Raw genomic sequence first — 21,819 nt, 5'->3', positions numbered from 1 at the left:
AAAGTGTCCCCGCATTTGCACGTAATCTGAAAATGTCGTCGAAAGATGATAGTCTTGCGTGTGGAGAGAGTGAACAATTTTTTGTGATGTTCTGCGCAAGGAAATTGGTTAGTGGTATTCTGGAGGCGCTGCGTATGGTATTCTGGAGGCGAACGAGGGCATCAAATCACGTCACACGTGAGACATGAGCGCCATCTGGCAGTTTTCTTGGAAAACGAAACGTGTGGCTCTGAGACGGGTGTGCGCGCCCGTCTCAGAGGTGATAAGGTGTAGAACGCAAGGCGACGGGCAGGTGCCACCACCGTCTCGTCTTAGCAAAGCGTTGGAAACACTCGCCTTTTCGTCTAAGCGTTGCATGGTCAGCGCAGCGTGATAAGCGCTACGGTCCTTAGAATTACTTATGTATGCCTTTTCCAGTAAAAGACGAACATGCAGAATATATACGTGTTGTTACGGTGCCTCAGATATGCGCAATAATTGCTTTTTAATTGATAATGGCACAAGTATGAACGCTAAAACTTGAGCAACATTGGTGGGCGCTGCGGATGGGGTCGGCCGTTTCGAGTACCCAGTGCCACTAAGAGTAGACAAACAGACAAGTGTAAAGACAGATGGACCAAAATTTTTGCGTCGAAGGCCCCCAAGAAAAGACTATCGTTTAAAAAAAAAATGGAGAGAAGCCCTGCTAAAAGGCTGCGTCTATGCATATGACGTCGAAGGGACAGTGCTGTGCCGTGATGGCGACTCCCTCGTCCTCATTTTCTGGTTGCGTGCAGGCTGACATGCCCCCATTGATAAGGCCGTGCTGTGACGATGCCACGCTACCCACATCTGTAGTAAAACGAAACAATGTAAACAAAAACAATGTGGCAGCTGCGTCAATTTTTTTTCTGACGTCGTACGTCCTGTCCGTGGTATGTATGCATGGGGACGTTGATCAAACAAACCACCGTGGCAGCATAGCACGTGCGGTGTCGCGCAGCTATGCTTGAGGGCGCGGGATAGATTCCTGACCACGGCGGCCGCATTTCAGCGGGGATGAAATACAAATAACACCCGTGAACGAAGGTACATATCCGCATTGAAGAACCCTGAGTGGTCACAATTCCGATACCCACACTTTAGCGTGTCTCAAAATGATATCTTGTTTGACACATGAAAACATAGCATTTATCGATGTTTAGCAGACACAATTACTTTAAGCTGACACAGGCAAGTGGAAAAACAAACTGCGTTAGGCGAACTAAACGACGAGTAAAAATCGAAGGCATTTGATACTTCTCTAGCAAGGCATAAATTCTGATGTTAGTCACGGCAGCCACTAGAAAAGAAGAAGAAGAAGAAGAAAAAGAAAGCTTACCGCATCGGCTGACTCCACAAAGCCAAGCTTCGAGTGGTCCACTGGTTTGTTCGTAACAAGAACCCTGTCTTTAGGAGAAATTAACTCTAACAGGGGCATATCAGCATCGAGTATTCACCGCGAGAGTATTTTTATAACAGTTCGGAGGCGTAGGCGAACGCGCCTCCGCACAAGTCTTTTGGACTAGGCAGCTTTCCATGATGCGTATAACTGATTAAAAATAATGTAGACTACCTGCCTATCGCATCATTCACCTACACGTCATGACGATGACGAATAAGCGTGTTTAGCACATATAAAGTACCCGATGACGCTGCCATCACGGTACAGCACATGCGACTTACCAACCATACGTCATGACGATGACGATGCAGACGATAAAGAAAAAGTGCGTAAAATATTTCCCATTTTGATGTCCTTGTTTCTGAGCATCTGCCAGCCAGCTCTTCTGCAATGTACATTATCTCGACGAGTTGACGCAGTTCTTCCTAGTTTTGCGAGCTCAGCGTCCTACATGTGGTCTAAACCAACGTTTATAAATACTTTTGGTCTAAACTGCAGAAATGAGTCGGCGATGATAATTCAAAGGTGAACATATTCGACAGAGATCCGTCTGGCACTCATCGTTCCTTACGTGAACCATCAGCAGATGACAGGCCTGCCACTGGTGCGTCGGGAGTTGCTCTCTCTCCAACCCAGCCATGACATTAGTTGCCATTAATACTGCTGTGACGTGTCACTTGAGAAGCCGCGCTTTCAATATTGAAGCCGAAAGTGTAAAGACACTATCGGTTTAGGTAGCGATAATAAAAATATATTTGATGCATTGCCAACCACCACATTATTGGTTTGAGTTTTTCGACGCCTGTATATTCATTTAAAGCAACACTCCGATTTTTTTTTATTTGTGTCAGTACTTTATTGTTACAGACTCGAGAGTAAAGGCGGGCCGCTAAAGTTATAACCACACAAGTAGCGACGTGTTGGTCGTTTACATTACAAGAATTCACAACTGCGCTACATATAGCGCTTTAAAACACTCAAATTCACGCAATATAAATGAAACAAGCGTGTTCACGTATTTTATCACACGGATGTCGTTTGACGTTTATATCTAATACTTTTCGGAAAGCTTCAAAGGTCATTTGTGCAACTCACTCCGCATGGAACACGGCTGGGCTAGACTGCACCTGCGCGCTCCCTTCTTACGGTCCATGCTCCCGGTCTTGAATACGCAGGTATGTCTGCCGTTCTATGAGGAATTGGCGGACGTACCTAAAAGCATTATGCCCACAGTTTGCTTGTGATAGGTTGGTAAGGATGATGTCATGGGTAACGTTATCGAAAGCTCCCTTGAGATCTAAGGCGAGGACTACCTTGTCGTCACTGGGATGTTCGACCGGTTCGACAACGTCACGATGGAGTTGCAGGAGGATGTCCTGAGCAGAGCGATGTTGGCGGAAGCCGTACATAGTGTCTGCAAAAGTGTGTCGGGCCTCTAAGTATTCAGAGAGCCTGTCCCGGACCATGGCTTCCATAAGTTTCCCTACGCATGAGGTTAGGAAATCGGTCTGAGATTGTCGATGTTTACAGATTTGCCTGATTTAGGGATGAAAGTTACTAAGGCCGTTTTCCAATCGAGCGGTAGGGGTTCGCGCCCCTCCCAGATCTCGTGGCGAATTTTTCACCGCTATTGCAAACACAGATGGTTACGCAGTCCAGTTGCACAGTGTTCCGAAACGCTCGTGGCGCTTTCATTGCAGCGCTCGCAGCTAGCAAATGACAAAGCGCGGCAGGATACGTGTAGGATACGCTCACCATCCTGATTAGTCGAGGAAGCCTGTAGCTTTCACAGTGCTGCAGGAAACTACTGGAACAGAGTGCAGACTCGACTTCGGTGTCTGCGGTGCGAAACGCTTACTTATCCACTTAATCTTTCAGCTCCTCACGCGATGTTGCACGGCCTCCGGTATCGGTCCACCTTTGAGCGATTAATCACAACGTCTAATGACCGCACGCCGCGAATTCCGGTGATTTGTGACGTCTTTACGTGGTGATGGGCGACTTCATTGCCCGCTCAGGAATTGTCACGTTGGTACCTTTTTGTTCGCTGACAGAAGCCGCAAAACTAAGGTGCCGTTCTCGTTGTTTACGTCTTCGACGTAAAAAATTGGAGCAACCACGGAACTAGAGGTATATGTAGATAACTTTTAAACTATATATTGCATTATAAACATATGTATATTCAAAATGACATAACGAGCACTGAGAACGCCAATATATGACAGCGTCACTTTATTGAAAACCTATCTTGCGTGCTATGCAAAGAATGATTGGGGAGATGCAGATGAGTGCAGTGAGTTGGGCGGGTTGGTAAAGATGCATGACATCTGTATCTTAGCGCCAAAAAAAAAAAAAGAAACTGTGACAAAAGAAAGAGACGTAGACAACATGAGCTCTACGTTTTATATTTTAGCGCCAAAAAGAAAAGCGAAGACAAAAGAAAGAGACGTAGACAGCATGAGTGATATAGTGTTGACAACATAGCGCTCATGTTGTCTACATCTCTTACTTTTGTCTCCATTTTTTTTTGCGCTAAGATATACAACATAGCGCGCATGTTGTCTACGTCTCTTTCTTTTGTCTCCGTTTTTTTTTTTTTTTGGCGCTAAAATATCTAAGGGGATATACAGACCTGACGCATCGAAAGCGATATCTCGTGCGATATGTCTCCTCGCTAAATGAAGCTCATCCTGCTTCAGCGCTTGCTCTCATCCCTTGCTCGAGAGAGTGGTGCACGCAACTGAGCTGCGACGATGTGTCACATCCTTGCAGCTTGGCGGTCGCGCTAAAATTTCTGACCCTCCTCGCGTAGGCTGCATCTTACTTTTCGACCGCGCAAGCTCTTCGAACTACTCGGGGTGCGTCGTCAGCCGTCGTCGCCGCCCATATCTTAACAGGGCGCGCTCGGCTGCTTCGACGGCTCTGCCGGGCTGGCACTCTTGTTCTCGGCCATTTCGCCTCCACTTTTGGCCTTCCGGCGCTCCCCGCCGAGGCGCGTGATAAGAGCCAGGAGAAGCGTAACGCTCGGGTTTCGCATGCACAACTGCGTCAATGAGAGCGTGCACACTCTGCAGTTCGCGGATCTGACCGGCAAACTCACGGAACCGAGGTTTGGGCGTCGATTCGGTGAGGTGAGCCCGATAAAAGCCTTCGCCAGTTTCGTATTGAAAGTGCTGCTGTGATTGGTCGAGTGGATTGTTGGAACGGCTTCGACTCTGCGATGCGGTTCCTGATGTCTTTGTATGTGTTGTTACCAATGTGCCCGACTTGCCAATGTATAGGGACCACCTGGAGTTCCCAGGCTCATATATTCATATGGCAACGTGGATTGTGAACTTTTGCTGGACCCTATATTTACGTCTTGTTAGTGATGTCTTGTTAACATGTTAGCGAAACGTTACTAGTGTACTTCCCCCTCCCTACCCTCTCTATTAACCACCTGCCTCGTGGTGTAAGCTAGTAAATCATAACTCTTTGGGGTGCGGGGGACGTGTACACTTTATTTCCTCTACCCCCATGTCACAACGTAACAGTTCAGCAACGGCGTCTCTCATAATCATATAGTGGTTTTGGGACGTTAAACCCCACATATCAATCAACAGTTCAGCAAACAGTTGTGTTCATATGAAGTGCAGCTGCTAACAGGTCTGGTCGTGTGGCATTGAAGCCTTTTATAGCAAACGGGAGGCATTTTGTGTGTGCAAGCTGCGCGTTTCTTAATAGGGTAACTACTGAATGTGATCTGATTCGTTTAATCTTATCTTATCTTTGATCTTATCCTTTTAGATGCGAAGCAGCTTATGGCGGAGCTCATTACGGTGTACGTAACCACCCTTACTGCGCACGTGCAACAGCTGGCCAAGCACTGCCAGAACGTACTGTAGGTAAAGGCTGCAGTGCGAATATAAGCACGCAAAAACAAACAAACAAAAAAACTGGACTAACAGTATGTTCCAACTAGTAACCACACAAGTTTTTCTGCCAGAACGTGCTCACGCACTAGCGTTTTCCAGCCTGTGCAAGGGGCTGGGTAAGACGCTGTGGCCTCTCCCCCTTATACCCTCTCAGCAATCATGTGATGGCGTCGGGGAACGCGATTCTGCATACGTGCAATGAACCAATGCATTGTATCCGAGTCCGAACAATCTGGCACGCGCTAGCGGGCCTCCGTAAGTGGCCGTGAAAGAGGCTGTGGCCTCTCCAGCTTACACTTTTCCGGCAATCACGTGATAGCGAGGGGAACGAGATTCTGCAGACGCGTGATGAACCACCCACGTGCTCCCGCGTGTCGTGTCGATGAACCCGCGTGGCGTATTCCAACAAGAGTTCAGGAAGAGTAACAGCAGCAGAAACTACAGTGCATTCATGGTGTGCTTCACTTGCAAGGACGTGTCAACATCGGGCAAGGTGTTCATGATGAACGGAACTTCAAGTCAACCCATGCACTGCTTCGCATGCTACTCAAGGTTCCCTTTAGTGGGAGATTGTGTAATTTTAGGCCTTTTCTCTCTCTATAGCTAACAGAAGTAAATGAATGTTCATCTTCGTAAGTGGCTAATTTAGTATTTTGGCCACGAGCTGTGTTTCTCACTCCGAGTGGGCTGAACTGAATCGCGTTAGATAGAACGGGGTTGTCGTTGTTTTTTTTTTTTTTTTTGATCAATGGTGTGCGGGAATTATGTCCGATAGAGGGCAAGCTATCCAGAAACATTGAATGGGGTTATATCCACCCGCTGTGTGTTTGAGCACAAGCCTATTTGTGGCCTTGGGTTTTGGGGACAACAGTAGGAAAGTAACACATGTTTGCGATAGAAGTAAGTAAGAGAGGGTTACAGGATTTGTGGCGGAAAAGTGTAAAGAAAGGACAAAAATAAATAATGAGAAAAATAAAATCGTTATGCCGTAAGGGGCAGAATTGAGCTGTCAATGAATTGTCTCTTTTTTCTATAATGAGATAGAGTTAATTGAAGTAGACGAGGCATTTGGTCAGCTAAAAAATAAAAAGAAAGCCCCCCCCCCCCCTTTTTTTTTTTTGAGCTTCGTGGTATACGTCACCATGCCGTTATTTTGTTTATTATTTAGTTGTACTGTTGGCCTGTCGGCCGTTACAGGGTGGGTCAAAAGTAGCACTTTGCAAAACGTACAATACATAATAAATAATGAAAGGCACTTCAAAGAATAAAAAATGCATCGGTAAACAATAAAATAAGAACAGAAACCAATAAATGAAATAAACATTGGCAGATTCCACGTACAGTAGGAATCAATGATATGCGAAGCATGAATGAGAAATGTTGATATGTCACTTTAAAATCAGCACAACGTTACGAGGTGGAGGTAAATGATGCCGTACATGACTTCCGTGTCATAATTATCATCTTTGGATGTGTCGTTTACCTTCGTCATGTCACGTCACGTGATACCAAATTTGTTATATGTGGAGCTAGCGAAATGGCCGCGAGCACGCTATGAGCTTGGTATGTTTTCATGTTTTTACATGACACGCATGTCAGGATTATGATGTTTGCACCAGTCATATACTTCATCATCGATTGACGTCACGTAGCACCAAATTTAGCATATGCGGAGCTAGCAAAACGGCCGCGAGCGCATCATGAAGGGCTCAATATACTGGAATATAGCGTTGACGCGCGCGCACGCTGGGCACAGCGACGCTACGTTAGCAAAACGCCAGCACTCTATACTCTGACGCCAGGCACGACCAGCGTCCGTCGGCGCGGCCCGACGGAAACCGACGCGAAATGCCACATGATGCATTTCGCGCCGATTCCATAGAGTAATATTACTCTATGCCGATGCGTTACCCAGACAACACATGTTTACTTTGTTACTCTGTGAAAAACACTCCGTCTCCTTCTTTTCGTGACGGAGGGACGCCGGACCTGTTAAAACGCGCATGCGTCAAAGCAACGCAGCGTGGCGCGTGCCTGCGAGTATATGGCAGGACCGGCGCCTGGCGTGGCAACGCCGGCGTGACGCGACGAAATGAACGCCGGCGAGCACGCGCACCGCGTCTCGTCGAAATGTATTGCCGTCTTGACTGTGGCATGTTGTCATGTTCTCACATGACACGCATCTCATGATTATCATGTTTGCACCAGTCACATACCTTCGTTATCCATTCGCGTCACGTAATACCAAATTTGGCATATGTCAAGCTAGAGAAACGGCGACGAGTGCATCACGAGTGTGGCATGTAGTGATGTTGTTACATGACACGCATGTCGTGATTATCATGTTTGAAAGTGTCATTTACCTAAGTCGTCCGTTCGCGTCTCGTAATACCGAGTTTGGTACAAAGCAAGCAAAACGGCCGCGAGCGCATTATGAGCGTAGCATGCAGTGATGTTGTTACATGACCCACATCTCATGTTTATTATGTTTGCACTAGTATCATACTTTCGTCATCCATTCACGTCCCGTAATACCAAATTTGTTATAAGTGAAGCCAGCGAAACGGCCGCCAATGCATCATGAGCGTTGCATGTAGTCATGTTGTGACATGGCACGCATCTCATGATTATCATGTTTGCACATGTTGTGACATGACACGCATCTCATTATTATCATGCTTGCACATGCTGTGACATGACACGCATCTCATGATTATCATGTTTGCACCAGTCGCATACCTTCGTCATCCATTCACGTACCGTAATACCAAATATGGTATATGTGACGCTAGCGAAATGGCCGCGAGTGCACCATAAGTGTGGCATGTAGTCATGTTATTACATGACACACATGGCATGATTTTCATGTTAGGGTCTGTCGCTTGTGTTCGCCATGCAATCATGTCATACCATACAGGTTTTGCAACATGCCATGTGAACGAAACCACCACAAGAGTTGCAAGACCATGAAATGTAAACCATGACGTTCATGACATACATGCCATGATTTCCATGTTATGACTAGTCAGATAAGTTGTTCTTACAGTCATGTTATGCCTTACCAAGTTTGATATCGATACCGTTATAGAAACGGCCAGAAGAACTAAAAGTCGTAGGCGGCTAGATAGCTAAATAGATACGCTCAAGGTTGCCGAAATTTGCTAAGAAATGCTTCGCATTTAAAACAAATGTAGGCATACACAAGGAAATAGTTGATTGATAGGTTGATAAAATTTTACTACACTACACATGCGAAGTCCTCCAGCAGTGGTGCAAACCATAACCGAGCACGGCGTACAAGGATACACAGCCGGACATAAGGAGAATATTCCGTACATACATGACACAAAAATAAAGACATAATGGTTAAGAATCATTTCAGAGTTGTCCACAGATAGAGCATCAGTACATGCGTATACTTCCTTAATTTCGTGCAAGGTTATTCTGCAGTTCATCTGCGGTGGCGCTTTCTTGTGTTAGTAGCGGCAATTCATTCCATTCTGTTCTGGTTCTTGAGAAGAAAGAAAACACGCAGCTGTTTATGTGCATCTGAGGCACTTCGAAGGTATCCTCCTTCCCTCTTCGCAGTACTCTAACTTCTCGTGCTTTCAAGTACTGGTAACTATTGATGTCAAATTTGTTTTTAGTGAGATAGTAAAAAAAAAAATTAGCCTTGCTATGCGCCTGCGTTCAGCAAGCGTGGGCAAGTTGAGCAAATTGAGCCTTTCGGAGACAAAATCTGTACGAGAGTATTTTGATAGGATGAATCTTGCTGCTCGACGTTGAACTCTTTCCAGTCTCTGATTTAACTCTGACTGATAAGGGTCCCAGGTTATGCTGGCATACTCTAGCGTGAGCCGTACATATGTTAAATACGCAGTTAGCTTAACTGACTGTGAGGCTAAATGCAATTTTCTTCGCAAGAACTAGAGTTTCTTTCCCGCAGTTTCACATACTTTTGCAACATGATAGGACCAGCTTAAATTCTTGGAAATGTTTACGCCTAAGTATTTCAGCACATCAAGCATATAAAAAGTACCGATGAATTGTTGGCGTAATTGAAGTCAAAGATATGGTTAACTTTATTCGTTTCGCGCAATAAAACAGTTTTATTGTAATTTATTTTCATTTTCCATTTGTCGCACCATTTTTCTATTGTTCTCAGAGCATCACTGAGCAATTGTTGATTTTTCGGGCTATTAATTTTTCTGTACAGAAAACAATCATCAGCGAAAAGTTGCACCGTGATTCTATTGTATGTTTTAGAGGCAACGTCATTAATATAGACAAAGAATAGCACCGAGCCTAACACAGACCGCTGTGGAACACCTGACGTCACGTTCAATGGTTTCGATTCAACATGTTCCACGGCAACGTATTGAGTTCTGACCCGAAGGTTTTTACTATTTTCTCATTTATTCCCATAACTGTTAGCTTCACGAGCAATTCTGAATGTAGAACTCTATCGAATCCTTTCGACAGATCAAGGCATATGGCATCTGTCTGTTTCTTTTCGTTTAAGTTCAATGCAAAGTCATTAAATGTTTCAAGAAGCTGTGTTGTGGTGAAAAAGCGCTGTTTGAATCCATGTTAGTTGGGACAAAATTGTTGGCATTTTCAATGTACGCGCGTCAATTTACTTGGATGCAGCGTGCTCCAGGAGCTTGCAGCACACGCAGGTCAGCGATATCGGACGATAGTTTTCAATTAGCCGCTTATCACCAGATTTATGCAGAGGTGTAACTTTAGCCTTAAGCCAATCATCAGGCGACCTGCAAGTGACGCATCAAATGTAGCCTTTAAGTAATTAGCAACCCATTCCGCGTACCTGTGGAGAAATTCGTTCGGTATGTCATCGGGACCTACAGATTTTTTTAACGTCCATATTCAGTAGCAGGGCTACAATGCCCTCGTATGAGACTTCAACATCTGGCATTCTTTCCGAGTGGGACAATGGAGACAAAGTGAATTCCACATTAGACTGAGATGGAGCTGAAAACACCGACTGAAAGAATTCGTTGTAAGAGGAAGCAATATTTGCAGGGTCAGTAACCGAAATGTTATCCACTATAATGCTGAGTGACTCGTCATTATTTTTTGACATGTGACGCCAACATTTATCTGGAGACGTCGTCATGAACTCTGTCAATGTTTCCTTGTAATGTCTGTTTCTGGCTTGAATAATGATAGAGCGCAGTTGCGCAGATAAATCAGCTATTTTTGCGTGTCTCTAGTTACTTTCTGTCTCTGGCAGCTAATTAGGCGTTTCAGTTGTATTATTTCCCCGTTTATCCAGAGTCTTGTTTAGCTTTCTTTCTTTTCCTAAGCGGTACGAAATTTTCGATACAATGGAAGACATGAAGGGGACGCTGATTGCATCCATTCATCCATCTATTGCACGTAGAAAAAAATATAACGTCCTAATATATTGCAAGGACAGAAAAACAAAAAAAAAAAATACGTGCACGCAAGGAGCTGCATGTAGTGTCTAAACTCCCAATGTAAGGCATTCAAGAAAACGAAAGAAAACAAAAAAGAAACCTGCATTGAATGAGGAAAATTGGGACACATGCGGCGTCTGTGAGGTTTCGCTAGTGATGTGTGAATGCCGCGCCTTTTCAACCTTCGACTTCACCTATGCGCTAGCGAGTGTACCGCATTTCAGCCTGAGTGGCACTAATTAAAAAGCCCTATTAGCAACTCTCTGCCGCCGCTTTGTTGCTTCTTAGTTGCAGCGTTGCTCTGCATAGATGGGAACGAATTTCAGATTCTTTTTTTTTTTCGTTCATTACACCACCGTTATGAATGTACCAGATCGTGTTCGACCGGTGTCGCAAGTGCTTCGGTCTCGAGATTAATGAAACTGCCGAATTATTTCTTGGTATGCCAACACAACTTCTAATTAAAAAGTTTCAGTCTTTAATTTTACGGCCTACAGCGCTATTCGTGGTTGATCTATGCCCCCGATTTTTTGTCCTTGGAAGTATATCTAATGTTTCGACAGTGTTTACACGGCCGATACACAAAAGAAAAAGTTTTTTGTGGAGCGGCCGTGGTGTTTGTAATTAAACACCCACCCACCCACTCACCCTCACACACACACACACACACACACACACACACACACACACACACACACACACACACACACACACACACACACACACACACACACACACACACACACACACGCGCACACACACACACACACACACACACACACACACACACGCACGCACGCACGCACGCGCACACACACACACACACACACACACACACACACACACACACACACAAATAACTCAGCAAATGTTAGCTCGCTATGTCCTTTAAGTGGGGACCCTGACTTGCTTACCACGATGTCTGCACATGTGTGATCACCTGTATAACAGGCTTCGCACAGTAAAGGCCTTATGCGGAGTAGTCCTCTTGAAGTTACGACTGTGCTACGTGGGCTGATTTGTTCCAGCACTTTGAATGTGATAGCCCTCCAACACTACTCAACGTCCTATTCTTTACTCGTGGGTTAGGTAGACTAAAATCGCGAGCCACCGATCGACCAAAGCAATAAGCTTTAACATTTATTTTCTACATAGAGTGGACTCTCCCTCTAAGTGACGTTTACGCGTTACAGCTCACGTAGCATTAAAGGAGCGCTGACATCAAATTTCAAGATCGAGATGTGCCCATCATTCGATCACTTGGTATTCATAGATATTCTTGGTAAATTTGAAATGACATCCGTCGCATGGAAGTTATATGAATTCGATGTGAAACAGCGTAGAAAAGTTAAGGAACAAGAAATGGAAAACAAACTGCCCTGCGAAATCGACACTAGTGCTACGTGTTCGGTGTGATACATTCCACAAGTACCATCCTGAGAGATGATACACTAGTAACAATGACGTCGACGATCTGAGTGTATTTGGAGCCGACTCCCGGCCAAGCTCTCACTAATGGCTCTCCTTGCTGTGTTGAAGCGTGCGTGCGATTCATCGTGTCGCATCGCCTGATTTGACATGTGCTCCACAGCGTGAGCACGATCATTCAAAGTGACAATACGTGCCAGAATGTCGGGCAACCGCTGTGCAGTGAGAACCTGCACGCCGAGGCGCGGAAAAAGCGCAAATTGTGTGGCGTTTCATGTCTTTCCAAGCCACGAACCTTAACGCAGCCAGTGGATTGACTTCGTACGCGCCGATGGACAGAGGGACTGGACGCGTGTGAGGAACAGCTGAATTTTCTCGCTTCACTATGCGCCGAGATGCGCAGGGTAAATCCTGTGTTGGCGAACCAGTTGGGTTTCGCTGGCAGTACCAGGCCGCTTCTCGAGGCCGGGGTTAAAGAGGGAGAGGAAGAACGAGTTGGCACTACTTAGTAACCTAGCCGGCGGAAAACGCATGGAGGGGTTTGAGTCTATACCATCAGAGACACAGCTGGACTACAGTGTACTAGAAGTTTCGAGTACACTGTATCTGGACTGACTGCACGGGCACTCCTAGCAGACGAAAGGCCGGTGTGCGTCACTTCACCCCTTTTTTTTTGTGAAAGCCGCATCAGCTGTGCAGCGGCCTCGACGTGGCCATGAGGTAGCGCTCACAGCACTACAATTTGCGGGCTTTCCACCCATTTTGAATCACGTTCGATAGCGAACATATTTATCAATATTACAGATATTCATTTGTCCCTCAGATGCGTTTTAGGTCGCGAATTGCTACTAGGGGGTCGATAGCTACTCGTTCACGCAAAATTCTTGACATGAGTAAATTTGATGTCAGTGCTCCTTTAAAATGTTGCTTGGTGACCGAACCCATTCGTCATAGCTTCTATAGCTATAATGGGAGGCGACGTAGACACATGCACGGTACGGCTATGTGTCACGGGAACTTCAGCTAGGCTTCAGCACCAGCCGGGCATGGAGTGAATCTTTTCGGAAGCACATCGCTTAAAACTATAACTCTGCAGTTTTTTCGATGTAGGATTTTCAGCAATAAAACATGACGAAACATGTGTGCTATACACTAGCTTTTATCTGAAAACATAATTAACAAAAAAAAGCCTAAAGTAGCTAGTACTTTCTGAATGCAGCAAGCAAGAGAGAATTTTCAATTACTGAGGGAGATTGTCAAATATAATTGAGACACTGATTCAGGAAGACCATCAGTGCATGCATCTTACAGGCGTTCTTCTAATATTTAAGTCACTTGAAACGATTAGCCCGATGAAGATAGAAGGTTACACAATCAAGAAGTAACGGCTATCAATCCTGGCGACGTGTTCGAAATTCGAGGCAACTTCAGTCGATAATACGCTTACGAAATTGTCGAGTTAGCGATATTCTGTTATATATGGCTCTTCAGCATTCTCGCGAAGATGAACCCGAGTAAGTGCACCCACCGACGAAATCATTATATAAAGACAAGCTGGCTTCTTCGGCGTGAATAAAGATATTGTATTACAAATTCATCCGTGTCAGGGATAATGACGTACGGATGTTAGTGACGTTTTCACCTGACATTCGGTGGGTGAGAAAGACCACTCAAGGCACTTGATAAACCCTTTTCCTTAATTTTTCTTTCTGCAAGAATCCCCGTTTTACTGTTTCTTTCTTATGACGATGTCGCTAGCGCTTTAGTTATATCTTGAAGAAACTTTGCGCGCATTGGAGAAAGTGCGCGTCGTAAACTGTGTTGTGGTCTCATATCTTGAAGAAAATAGTTCATGATGAGTGATTTCACGCTACACGTTCGCACAGTTTTTCTCTTTACTCTTCACCTAAAGGAATCGACAGGGGAGCAAAAGAGGGAGAAAAAAAAAACACTATTATGAAATAACAGGGCGGAGTGAAGGCGACGATGTGAGAATGATGAGTGGCCGTAGGCGAACAGAAAACAACTAGAGAGCTCTTTATAACAAGAGCAACGACAAGAACAAGACATAAGACGGAGAAAAGAAGGGAATTCCGTGTTTCCGAAACAGGAAACGGCGGAAGGGGGGTTGGCAGGAAAAGCGCCGACGCCTTCCATTTCTCTGGCGTGAAAAGGGGCGGTGCCAGACACCTATTCCCCTCTTCGCCATGTCTCGGCACCATTATAGAGGCCGGAACCTCTAGCACCGCTCACACACGTTCTCGCAAGAAAAGAAGCAAATGACGACATACGGTTGCCAACCCAGGCATAATAAAAACAAAAGCAGCACTCGGGAACACCTCGCAGCTGTATGCACGCGGCACTCCACGCGCATACAGCTAGCTGCGAGGTGTTCCCGAGTGCTGTAAAAAAAAAAAAAGAAAAGACCGATCTGCACCATACGTTGCGGCGCTACGCAAATACATGAATGTGCCCGTTGTGTTTAAAGTGGGCTGGGAGCGAAGAGAAGGAAGCGATGGATAGACGAGGGGCAGATGAGGAGCAACAGGAATTCTTGCATCGCCGCCGGGTCTGCCGCCATATATCTTAAAGCCCTCGCCCTCATTTGGCCGTCTACCGCTGCTGAGGTTGTGCTCTCCGACTGAGCCTGCCGCGCCGGCCGGCCCCTGTGTGGCTGTCCGCTTCTTCTCCGCTCCTACTTCGAACCGAGAAAGAAAGAGCAGATTGCCGAACTGCACGCACATTTTCGTCTAGACAGCGCTGCCGGCTCGCTGGGCAGTCGAGGTCGCGGTTGACTCCCCTCACGAGTGCTCTCTTCCTTCGACTGTTCTGTCAACGCGCGTGTGTCATCGCGGGTCCGGCAGCCCGTCATCTCCGCGTGTTGTCACACCTTGCGTCTCGCGTGTCGGCTGCGATGTTTGTCGGAGTTGTGCGCGATGAATCTGGTTACCTGCGTTGGGTCTTCGTTTACTGCACGCCTCGTGGAATTGTCGGTGTTTGTCGGTGGTAGAGTGACCACGTGCAGGGACAGAACATTCCTGCAACAGGCAGCGCAGCTGAAGGCATTGCTCGAAGCCAGGTGATGCCCGACTTTGTGAGGAGGAGGTCACAGGTAGGCGATGAAACCAGTTTAATGACTCGCTTTCTACGAAGGCGTAGATTGTACGGAGGCTGCAGTAGTCAGTAGACTACGAAGACGTAGTCTGTACAGAATTAGAGTGTATAAAAGGATAAGTACTGGTGATGGGCGCGAGTGCAATGGCTTGTTGAAAGCTTATTACGTTGGGAAAGAGAAAGAGATAGGTAATATTTGAGAGAGATTATTTTGTGATATGGTGGTGGGATGTTTTCCCGCCTGGCTTGCTATGTTGCAGCTGTCATGTGATAATTGTGGTACATACAGAGGTATATCGACGCACAAATAGCTGGCATACAAGCACGTACACCCGGACATAAAACGCTTGTTTACAGTGTTTTATTGAGGCTTGTCAACTTTAAGGTCGGAATAAAATTATTTGCCGATATTGTATACACCTTTTCACAGAAGCACTCTCGAACCAGTCAGCTGTAGGTGTCGAGGGTATGGTCTCAGTGTTGCCACCGTACCTTGGGCTGCGCATGCCGTACCTGCACCATGGTATGCTTGTATGTAGTATGTTTACTAGGCGCCTCTTTCCGATGAAAAAATGACTCTCGTGGAAGTAAATCGTGCTTATTCTAAGAACAGACCATCTAGCCATTACTGTGTCATGTACGGGCGCACGAATGATCAGCGCAAGAGGAACAATTTTGGTGAGATCGTGTGTCTGCAGCACAGTACGCTACGCGATGTGTACGGGTATGTGTGATATGTTCGCGCTGCATCACTTTCCGTCGGCGCCTGAATTACGGAAACCGTGGGTGTAGTTAGTAATTCGAAAGAACCCTAGTGTGTTTTCATTGTCACGTCTCTGTTCACGGCGCTTTGTTGGTGGCAAAAAGAAAAAAAAAAGAAACCGAATAACGTTCCTGTGCTGCATCTTGGATACCGAGAAAAGATACATACGGAGTCACACCAGTCTATAGCGCCCATTCAGTCACTTTAGATGCCGTTTTTAGCAAATTGTAGCGAAGCCTCCGAACTCTGAAATGGGTCGAATTCTTGAGTACCTCCTAGTGGGGCTACCCAACAAGGACGCCGCTCGCGCTGAGAGTCCGTGCTTTGCCGTGAATGTCGCCATTTTGCATGCTCGCTGGTTGCCGGCTAATAAACACCTTAACAAATTGGTGGAGGTGCTGGGTAGCCCCACTAGGAGGTACTCAAGAGTTATATACAAATACCGATGCTGTACCTAACATAGCCTAACAATACCTAACATAGTAATAACGCATTTAGAGCTCTTTTGCTAAATTTCAAGCATTAGCGGAAGCTTGTAGCTAATGTGAAGTAGCAGCTACGCACAACAGTAACCATGGCCACACGCTCCGCTGCTATAGGTAAGTGTGATTACGTCTGTACGTGAATCTCAGAAGGTATTGCACTTGCTGCTACCATATAGTACGGACGACGAAGAACCGCCCTTCGCGGACGCGGAGCTCATTTTCACGTCGCTAGCGTGAATGCATGCCACTAAACGGTTCACATTGACGAATCCTTCAGTGGCAGCGACGATATCGCACAAAGCAGTCTAAGCAAGCGAAAAATTGGCGGACGCAGGCTTTAGCAGTGATCTCGCGCCAACGGATAACGCACTGGTAGGAGTACTCGCAGCCCAAGATGGTGATTTCGCCACACTTGCTCGTTAGACGGCGTTCGTTTCAGTATAACGGCCCCCTGTCATGAAAATTCGAAAACATATACAGCGATTGGGTAATAAGTCGCAAGTTTTGTAGGCCTACGTTCTGTAGAAAAATGCGGAAAGCTTTGAATTCGGCTTTGACTAAAAAAACTGACAAGCAAGCAAACAAACAAAAGCATTGAACTTCTGAAGATAAAACTGCTTGAAGATTCTACCTAGTATAATATAGAACGGAGACAGTCAAAACTGTTATCCGAGACCAGGTAGGAGCGTAGGCCTAGCTATCAAAATCAGCGACAGTCCGGGCCGAGCGTCTCGTGCTTAGCACTGACAATGTGTGTGCCGAGATTTGCACGACCCACTACAATCATCATTACATATTTCCCCCTCGCTGAAGATAATGCCAAGTAAGTGTTCTAAGGTGTCGTGAGGACAAGTGGTTCGTGATATGGTTTGAGGCGATTCACATGTACGATTTCGCGGCCTCGGCGACGCATGTCCACAGTGGCCGTGAGGGGTTCGATGAGGTAGTTAACAGCGGAAGTTTGTTCTATGACGCGATAAGGTCCATGGTACCTGCTGACAAACTTTGTAGAGGTACCAGGAGCAGCACTGGGGGGCACCCACAGCCAAACAAGAGAGTTGGGCGAAAATTGGTAGTTGGACCGTCCATCGTCGTGACGAAATTTCTGTAGCCCTTGTTCTTGGGTTGTAAGGGTGCGAGCTAATTGCCGACATTCTTCCGCATACCGCGCGGCTTCGGAAAGTGGTGTGCCTTCGGATGAGTCGGGTCGGTAGGGGAGAATGGTGTCAATTGGAGACGATGGTTCTCGACCATAAAGTAAAAAGAATGGAGAAAAGCCTGTCGTCGCTTGAGGTGCCGTGTTGTAAGCGTACGTTACGTAAGGAAGGATGAGATCCCAGTTGGTGTGGTCGGAGGCGACATACATAGAAAGCATGTCGCCAAGAGTACGGTTGAACCGCTCGGTCAAGCCATTTGTTTGTGGGCGATATGCGGTAGTACAGCGGTGAATTACATGGCATTCTGCAAGAAGTTCTTGAATAACATCCGCGAGAAAGACGCGGCCTCGGTCGCTCAAAAGTTCACGTGGAGCGCCATGACGCAGAACAAAACGTTGCAGCAGGAAAGACGCAACGTCACGTGCCGTCGCGGCTGGTAGAGCGGCCGTTTCTGCATATCTCGTGAGATGGTCGATCGCTACAATAATCCAGCGATTCCCAGCTGATGTATATGGTAGAGGACCATAAAGGTCTATTCCAACCCGGTCGAATGGTCGCACTGGGCACGGTAACGGCTGCATTGGTGCAGTAGGACGGCTAGGATCGTGCTTGCGGCGTTGGCTCTCTGTGCAAGATCGAATGTACTTTTGAACGAATGTGTACATGCCGCGCCAATAAAACCGAAAACGTAGCCTGGCGTAGGTTTTAAACAAACCGGCGTGCGCACACTGCGGATCGGTATGGAAAGCAGCACATATGCTGGCGCGGAGATGCCTGGGTATGACGAGTAGCCATTTGCGACCGTCAGGGTGGTAGTTGCGGCGATAAAGTATTCCATCACGGATGGCGAAGTGAGAGGCTTGTCGGTGTAGCGCTCGAGATGGCGGGTGGGCGAGTGTTTCAGATAGGTAATCCATCAGAGACGCAATCCACGAATCTTTGCGCTGCTCCGCAGCCATGTTGATGGGTCCTGATAGTGGAAGGAAGTTGTCTTGGATGGAGACACTCGCAATATCAGTAGAAACAGGCGAACGCGAAAGAGCGTCGGCATCGGCGTGCTTCTGGCCTGAGCGATAAATGACGCGGATGTCGTACTTTTGGAGCCGTAAAGCCCATCGTGCCAAGCGTCCTGAGGGATCTTTGAGGGAGGATAACCAGCAGAGCGCGTGGTGGTCGGTAACAACATCGAAAGGGCGGCCGTACAGATAAGGCCGAAATTTTGTAATGGCCCAGATAATCGCTAGGCATTCTTTCTCAGTTACCGAATAATTTGCTTCTGTTCTTGTAAGAGTGCGGCTCGCGTACGCAACAACATACTCTTGGTAACCAGGCTTTCGTTGGGCGAGTACAGCGCCAAGACCGACACCGCTAGCATCTGTGTGGATTTCTGTGGGAGCGCTTGAATCGAAATGACGCAGTATGGGTGGTGTTGTAAGCAGTTCACGGAGCTTCGCAAAGGCACTGTCGCAAGCTGGAGACCACGCAGATAAATTGCGGTCTCCCTGAAGTAGGTCTGTCAGAGGCGCCATGATCGAGGCGAAATCTCGGACGAAGCGGCGGAAGTATGAGCAAAGGCCAATGAAACTACGCAGCTGCTTGAGAGACGCGGGCCTCGGGAACTCGCGAACAGCACGTAGCTTAGCGGGGTCAGGAAGAACGCCATTTTTCGACACGACGTGTCCGAGAATGGTCAGCTTGCGCGCTCCAAAGTGACACTTCTTCAAGTTGAGTTGGAGGCCGGCTGCAGAGAGGCAGCGTAGAACCTGTTCCAAGCGACGAAGGTGCGTGGGAAAATCGGGTGAGAATACCACTACATCGTCTAAGTAGCACAAACACGTGTTCCATTTGAGGCCTCGTAGGATAGTGTCCATCATGCGCTCAAATGTTGCCGGCGCATTGCATAGCCCGAATGGCATCACGTTAAATTCGTATAAGCCGTCTGGTGTAACAAATGCAGTTTTTGGCCTATCATCCGGATTCATGGGCACTTGCCAGTACCCAGAGCGTAGATCAAGGGAGGAAAAGAACTCTGCGCCTTGTAAAGAGTCGAGGGCGTCATCAATTCGAGGCAAAGGATAAACATCCTTTCGTGTTATTTTGTTTAGGCGACGATAATCTACGCAAAAGCGTATCTTGCCATCCTTCTTTTTAACTAAAACAACCGGCGACGCCCAAGGACTGTTTGACAGTTGAACGACGCCTCGCTTTAGCATGTCACCTACTTGTTCATCGATGATACGGCGTTCAGTTGGCGAAACACGGTATGGTCGCTGCCGTAGTGGTGGGTGATTACCTGTGTCGATCTGGTGGCATACGGTAGATGTGCGACCTAAAGTAGCGCTGTGACTGTCAAAAGATTGTCGAAACTCGTCAAGGAGGCTCAAAAGCTCACACCTCTGTTGTGGGTTTAGGCCTTCGTCGATGACACGGTTGAAAATGTCGGTAGTGGGAGGGTCATTCACGGAACTACAGGAGAGGGCACTGACTTCCGATGATTCATCAGGAACGTCAAGTGTAGCGATGCTTTCGAATGATTCTATCGAACCAATACATTCGCCTCGAAGTAGCGTAATCGTGAATGGGAACGGATTCTTCACAGGCACGTTGGTCGCACCACCTTGAAGAGTAACGAGAGCGGTTGGGAGCGGTGATAGGTGGCGATGAACGAAAGCAGCGGAAGGCGTGAAGAATGCGGCAGCGTCGACGACGGTGGAACACGACACAGGTGCGAAGACAGTAGCGCGTGGAGGGATTTGGGTGTCGTCGCTAATGACCAACTTCGCGTCGGAAGGGCGATCGTGCACTGGTAGCGCATCACCAAGGGGACAAAAGGCGACTTCGGCACGGGCGCAATCAATGACGGCTTGGTGATGGGAGAGAAAATCCCAACCTAAAATGATGTCATGAGAACAGTGCGGGAGTACTACGAACTGGACTGTGTAGGGCACTCCTTGAATTACAAGTCTGGCAGTACACGCGGCCACAGGCTGCACAGGCTGTGCAGTGGCAGTATGAAGACATGAACCCAAGTAAGGCGTTGTCACTTTTCGAATTGAACGGCAAACTTTTTCGGCGATGACAGAAATTGCGGCACCAGTATCAATAAGGGCAAGTAGGGGTACACCTTCAAGAACGGCATTAATTACATTCGGCGGCGAACGAAGAGGGCTTGTGCTTTGCGACGAGGACGCAGTTCTTGCCTCGGGAACTGCGTCATTTAGTTTTCTGCGTCGATTGTAGGGGGGCGTCGGCGCATCGGGGAGGGCGAGCGTCGACGTGGAGAAGGAGATCGGCGATCAGGAGCTGGTCGGTGGCTTGGACGAGGAGCGTACAATTCGGGGTCTGGGGTGTATTGAGTGTACGTGTAATCGTTTTCGTGTGGACGTAGGTTTTCACGTGAGTGGAGTGGACGGCGGCGGCACAGACGTGCGACGTGCCCAGGTAGACCACACGAAAAGCAGATCGGTCGGTTGTCGGCAGTGCGCCATGGATTAGGGACTCGGCGAAGTGGAGGTCGTGGCGGCAGGGCGGCATAAACAGGAGCAGGCTGTGGAGGCGGCGCTTGGAACGTCTGTGGTCGTGGTCGTGCTGCTGCTTCGGCGTACGTCAATGGTGCATTGACTGGTGGCACCAGCTGTGGAGGAAGGACCTCAGACACTTGATCTCGTATAATAGTCCGTAGATTAGGGCTAAGCGGTGCACTGCGCTCCGGTAGGCCAGAGATGAGCGAGAGTTGGCGGGCAACTTCTTCGCGCACGAAATCTTTGATCTGCGAGAGGAGGACGGGGTCTTGCGAGGGAGTTAAGCCGGACATCGATTCCTGATGTGGGACAGCACGGCGGGTGACGAGACGTTGCCGGCGGAGCTCATCATAGCTTTGGCAGAGCTCGGTAACTTGGGCGACAGTAGCAGGGCTTTTCGAAATGAGCATCTGGAAAGCGTCCTCGTCAATACCCTTAAAAATATGCTTGATGCGGTCCACCTCTGTCATGTTCACATCGACGCGCTTGCACAAGTCAATGACGTCTTCTATATAACTTGTAAAGTTCTCACCAGGCAGTTGAGATCTCGACTGAAGGCGCTGCTCCGCACGA

The 21,819-nt window shown here is 47.4% G+C and overlaps 1 protein-coding gene across 2 annotated transcripts in view; it reads left to right on the top strand.

Annotated features, from left to right (window-relative positions):
* Window positions 1-4,296: 4,296 nt before the first annotated feature.
* LOC119171950 (beta-1,3-galactosyltransferase 1) overlaps window positions 4,297-21,819 on the top strand; it is a 47,464-nt gene continuing 29,941 nt past the window's right edge. Inside the window, exon 1 of one of the 2 annotated variants that reach the window (XM_075892709.1) lies at window positions 4,297-4,554. The gene's annotated coding sequence lies outside the window, so the exon portion shown is untranslated. Of the gene's footprint in view, window positions 4,555-14,684; window positions 15,319-21,819 lie in introns of those variants that run through there. The other variant, XM_037422862.2, reaches the window with a different exon arrangement.

This window comes from Rhipicephalus microplus, chromosome 4 (genome assembly GCF_043290135.1).
Source record: "Rhipicephalus microplus isolate Deutch F79 chromosome 4, USDA_Rmic, whole genome shotgun sequence".
NCBI lineage: Eukaryota > Metazoa > Arthropoda > Arachnida > Ixodida > Ixodidae > Rhipicephalus > Rhipicephalus microplus.
This window is presented reverse-complemented; position numbering and strand designations above follow the sequence as displayed.